A 5,483-nucleotide genomic window follows, 5' to 3' on the forward strand; every position below is an offset into this window, starting at 1 on the left:
GATCCAGTAAAGCCCTCAGAAGGAAAATAGCCTGAGTGCCTGTCTTTCAGGGTGGAAAGGAAGGAGGCCCTGGGGATACTGATTTCCTTTGCAGGCAAGAGGGTGAATAGGAGAGTCTAGGGGATGAGAGTGGGTGGTGGCAGAATTACAAAGGAGATTCTGGGGCCAGCAGATGGTGTGGAGGTTAAAGTGGCTGGATCCCACATGGCCAACAGCGTGGTTCAAGTACTGGATCTGGTGGCTCGCAAACACACTAAGAGCATGTGCATGTGTGCCTAAAAATCCTGAGAGGAGAATGGAAGAGAAGGGATTGTGACATGGCCATCCCACTGGGAGATGATTTTTCACTTTCCATCTCTCTGACTCTCTCCAGTAAGCACAAGTACCCTATATCAAACCAGAAGAAGAGAAGAAAAGGGTGGAGGGTATTCTAGGCCAGGCAGTAGGCAGTGGTATGGCAGTAATGCAACCGGACTCATACAGAAAAGTTCTGGGCTTAGGTCCTAGGCTTGAATTCTGGGATCGCTCTGCACATGATGGGTAGATCACAGCATGAGGACCATGTTGGGGATGCTTGTCTCTCTCATGGAAGAAATAGATAATAAATAAACTTAAAAACAAACAAATAAACAAATCTCTTTCTGGCCATAAAAACCCATATAGGTAAAAATAAGTAAAAAGAGAGTCCATGGATGGGGGTTGCTGAGCTTGAGAGAAGGTGGGGCATTCTAGGTGAGTTATGATCCTGAGGCCAACAGCAGACCTGGGCTGGGCCCTAGAATCCCTTCTCGAGCAGAAGGAAGGGACCACACTTGGGGGGAGTCCTGCTGGCAAGAGTGTAAGGGAGGGTTCAGCAAGAGAGACCAGGGTCTGTGTTGTACGCTGGGTCCTCACCCTGAGCAAGTGGGCCAGCAAGTGGTTCCAGGAGCTCAATGGCCCGTGGTCCATGCTCTTGGGGGGCCTTGGAAGCAGGGTCCTACAGGGCTTGTGGCAGAATTGCTGTGTCAGCAACGGGGTGAAACCACAGAGGTGGGGCTCTCTTGGGGAAGACTAACCTCAAGCTGTTCTTCATGAATAATGATAATAACCTCACAAATCATTTAATATTTTAAACTTCCCAAAGCTGCTGTAGGCAGCTTGATGTGGTAGTGAAAAGAGACCAATACTGAAGTCTGCTTTCACTCTTAAAAAATCAGGAAAAGCCATAAGCCAAAGCACTTTGCCCCTCTTGCATTTCAGTTTGTTTGTTTTTGTTTTTAGAGAGAGAGATTTTCCCTATAGGGAAAGCATGGCCATACTACATTCTTTTCTCCTCCATTCTCCTCTCAGGATTTTGGGCACATATACACACATGCCTGGCTTGAGTTTCAAGCTGCCGGGTGCAGGACTTGAACTGCAGGCGGCCACGTGAGAGTCCAGCACCTGCTCGTCCCTTGTTTGTTGTTTTTAATAAAACTTTTTTTAAGCTGAAAAAAAAATGTTTTTAAGTTTATTTCTTTATTCCAAGAGAGATGGAGAGAATGCACTCCACACCGGGTCTTGGCTCCATGAGTCACCCCCTGCCTCATACAACCTGGCTCATGGGCATACACATGCACATACTCTGGGAAGACCCTAGACATGAACTGGCAACCTTTTCATGTAGTCTGACTCACAGAACATGGTGTTTTACCGTTCCTCCAAGTCCAGGTCCCCAAGCTTCAGTTATTTTCATCTGCACAGAGGAGATAAAACAGAAGAACCCACCTCCTTAGTTTGCGTGGTGATTCCATGGTACGTGGACATGAAATGTGAGGGCTTTTCCATGGTGGTAAACAGTCTTGTTTTCTCTGAGCACCTTTTCCTCCTGTATTAGTTTCCTACAGCTACTATAACAAAGTGCCACAAACAGTGGCTTAAGCCAAAGAAAACTGTTGTCTCACAGTTCTGGAGGCTGGAAGCCCAAGACCCAAGCATCAACAGGGTTGGTTCCCTCTGAGGGTGGTGAGGAAGAACTTGTTCCATGCTTCTCTCACGCACCTGGGGGTTTGCTGGCAATTGCTGGGGTTCCTTAGCAAATAGAGACATCACTCTGACCCTTGCTATAATGTTCATGTGGTGTTCTCTTTCTGTGGGAGAACTACTCCCTATTCTGATAAGACCTCATATTAACCACTGATAGATCTGCAACAATGCCGTTTCCAAATAAGGCCTCATTCTGAGGTACTAAGGTTAGGATTTCAACACAATTCAGTCTTTAACACCTCCATTAATCCACTTGCTCCTTGGCAGTGCACAGCCCAGGAGAACACACAGATAGGTCAGGGGCAAGGGATGGAGTAATGGTGAGGAGGTTCCAACTCTTCTAGGCAGATGCAGCTCTCAGTTGACTTGAGGTCTTCCACCACCTCTTTTATTAAATACTTAAACATTTATTAAACATCTACATGATGCCAGAGAGAGAGGATATAAAAATGAATAAAATATTGCCGTAGACTCTCAGGGAAATGAGAAACAGACATGTAAACAAATAACTGTAAGGCAGCATGATTCATACGATAAGAGATTTATGTGACAAAAAGAGGGGACTCCAGGACAGAAGTGTCAGAGGAGGACCCTACGAGGTAGTAACATTGGGACTGAACCTTGAAGATTACTAGGAGTTTTCCAGGCTGGCAGGAGGCAGAGACATGTCCACTAGAGAAAAGCATCCTGGCACAGAAGCATGGGTGATAGCTTGACTAGGCTAGAGATGTGGGCTGTAGGAGACAAAGGTCAGAGGTGGTGTCGGGCCGGGTTAAGGCGCTATCCACCAGCCCAAAGGATCTACACTTTAGAATGTAAATCCTGTAGAGCAGCCATGGACAGTGCCTTCTACACGGTGAACTTGGAGAAGTCAGTGATGTCATTGGTCGTGGGAGATGAGGTCAGAGCGCTAGCATAATTCTGGGAGTGAAATGGGCACTCAGTTCATACTCGTTAAATACATGAGGGAGTGAATAAATGACTTTGAAGCAGCAGAGTGGTATGAGAGGAGAGACTTCAGATAGGGTAAATATGGAAGCAGAAAAAACAGGCAGAGTAATTTGCTGCACACCAGGTGAGTATTGAGAAGGCCTAAGGAGCCTCCAAGAGGAGGATGCATATGGTCTTAAGTGGACTGGAGGAAGGGTGGGAAGGGTGAAAATATAGGTACATTTGTGGGGGGCTTAGGTTGGAACTCCTGCTCACTCGATCAGAGGATCAAGCTCTGTGGAGCTTGTTCCTGAGGAAAAACAGGAAAAGGCTTCCGGAGGCCCTGTTGGGGCTGAGTAACATTGAGAATGGGCAAGGAAGAGAGGCTAAATGCTGAGCTCAGCAGCACCAAGGTCAAAGGGAGATGCTGAACTGTGATCACTAACCAGACCTGGGATTTGTAGAGCAGGTACAAAGGAAGGAAAATGGGGACCTATAGTGGGCTGAATGGCATCTCCACAAAACACATGTCCACCCACAACTTGAAATGTGACCTTGCTTGGAGAATAGGGTCTTTGCATATATACTTAAAGCCAGAAGTGAGATGAGATCATCCTGGATTAGGCTGGGCCCTGAATCCAACGACTGATGTCATTATAAGAGGCAGAAAAAAACACACAGCCATACAGAGAAAGTGGCCATGTGAAGACAGAAGCAGAGGCTGTAGTTACACTGCCACAAGCCAAGGAATGCCAGGAGCTACTGGAGACGGAAGAGGCAAGGAAGGATTTTCTCCTAGAGCCTTCAGAGGGACCATGGCCCTGCCCACATCTGGTCTTTGGACTTCTGGCCTCCAGAACTGCAAGAAAATAAGTGTCTCATTATTTTAAGCCCTCAGCTTGTGGCACCTAGAATGAGGGCCCTAGGAGACTTGCACAGTGCCAGAACAGCAAGGCTGGTGAAGGTTAACGGTGTGAACCACAGAGCAGAGACCTGAGCCAGAAAGAGAGTGAGGTCAGGAGAGGCTGATAGATTCAGAGGGGCTTAGGGCTCAAGGTCTTAGGGAACAATGATAGATTTAGGGAAAAGGTGAAAGGACAGGAAATGTCGAGCCAAAGAGTGGCATGCTTAAAATTCAGCCTTCAGAAGTGGAACAGTTCCTGGTGATCATAGGTGCAGTCAGGGTGAGTCTCTCTCCTAGAGGAGAAAAGCTACCTGATAAGGCCAGTCCACCTTAAACTGGCGAGGCATTTTTCCTTCCTTGCAGTCTGCACTGGAAATACAAGGACCCAAGAGGCCTATGTTCTTCCTGGGAATTACTACTGGCTCTCTCTTTGGGGGCACTTCATGCCCTGCCTGAATTTGTGTGTTCTGGGAAGGAGGAGGGTGGTTGGGAGGGAGGTTAAGCAAGGTGCTCAAATCTCAGCCTGGTCTTCCCAGGCCCGATTCAGGCATTTAGAGGGGGCCCACATCGGGGCCTTCAAACCAGCACACCCTTCTGAAGACCCTTGAGCCATTAGGTGACAAAGAAAAGATATCACACTAAAATGGCAGAGAAAAGCTGGGCCATTTGAGGAAATATGGAAGGAAAAATCCCAAGCAGAATCTTAAGGCAATTAAGTGACATTTTTAGTGCAAGCCAGAGAAACTCTCTGAGTTGCCCCAGGGCCAGGAATTACTCAATTAAACAACTAAAGCCCAAAGGAAATTGAGAAGCAGTGCTTCCTCCTCTTCTTTTACCTGAAGCTCTGCTCCCCCTATTCATTTCACCCCACTTGCCCTCTGCTAGCAGCTTCTCCCCCCAGGCCCTGCCCTTAGAACGTCCGCCAGCACATGGGTACATCGCAGCTGTCTGCACTCTGCTCCTCCTTCCCCAGGAGGACACGAACACAGATTGATCTTCTCTCCTGCTCCTCCCTGGCCCTGGTCCAGGCTGTTTCCTGTCGGTTTATCCCAGGAGCTTCCTGGCTGGGCTGCTGGGGGGTTTGTCCTCTCTAGCTTCCCAAGACATGGTTGCCTAATAACGAAACAGGATGAGTGGAGAGTGAAGTGGACGGGCAAGAGGAAGCTACATTTCCTTCCCTAGTCAGTGTCTGGGCAGAGAGGGCTCTGGCCCGAGCATCCGTTGCTCACCTTCTTAGCCCTGCACAATGCCCTGTAGGCCCTTGTGTTTGTCCACCCAACACCTTCAGGGGCGTAACCCCAAACACCTCCTCACATGCTCCACTTCCAGCCTGTCACATTCTGGCCTCCACATTCCCTCCCCCTCTCCCCAGCCCTTTCAACAAATCCACCAAGTGGGAAGGATGGGCTGGGAGCAGAAGGCAGTTTAGCTTTCACCACCAGCCCAGTGCAAGGATCCGCTAAGAGCTGTTCCAAGGACCGTGCTTTCCAGAACAGATTATGTATTTAATCAATGAAGGTGTTTCTCTCCAAGCAGACAGCTGATCTCCAAGAGCCTCACATTCATCTTCTCTTGGTATTTATACAGATGGGGAGAGGCGACTCTTGCCCTCTCTGCCCAAAGATCGTTCTTCTTCCTTTCCTCA

Source organism: Tupaia chinensis, unplaced genomic scaffold, assembly GCF_000334495.1.
Source record: "Tupaia chinensis unplaced genomic scaffold, TupChi_1.0 Scaffold000270_2, whole genome shotgun sequence".
NCBI classification, from domain to species: domain Eukaryota; kingdom Metazoa; phylum Chordata; class Mammalia; order Scandentia; family Tupaiidae; genus Tupaia; species Tupaia belangeri.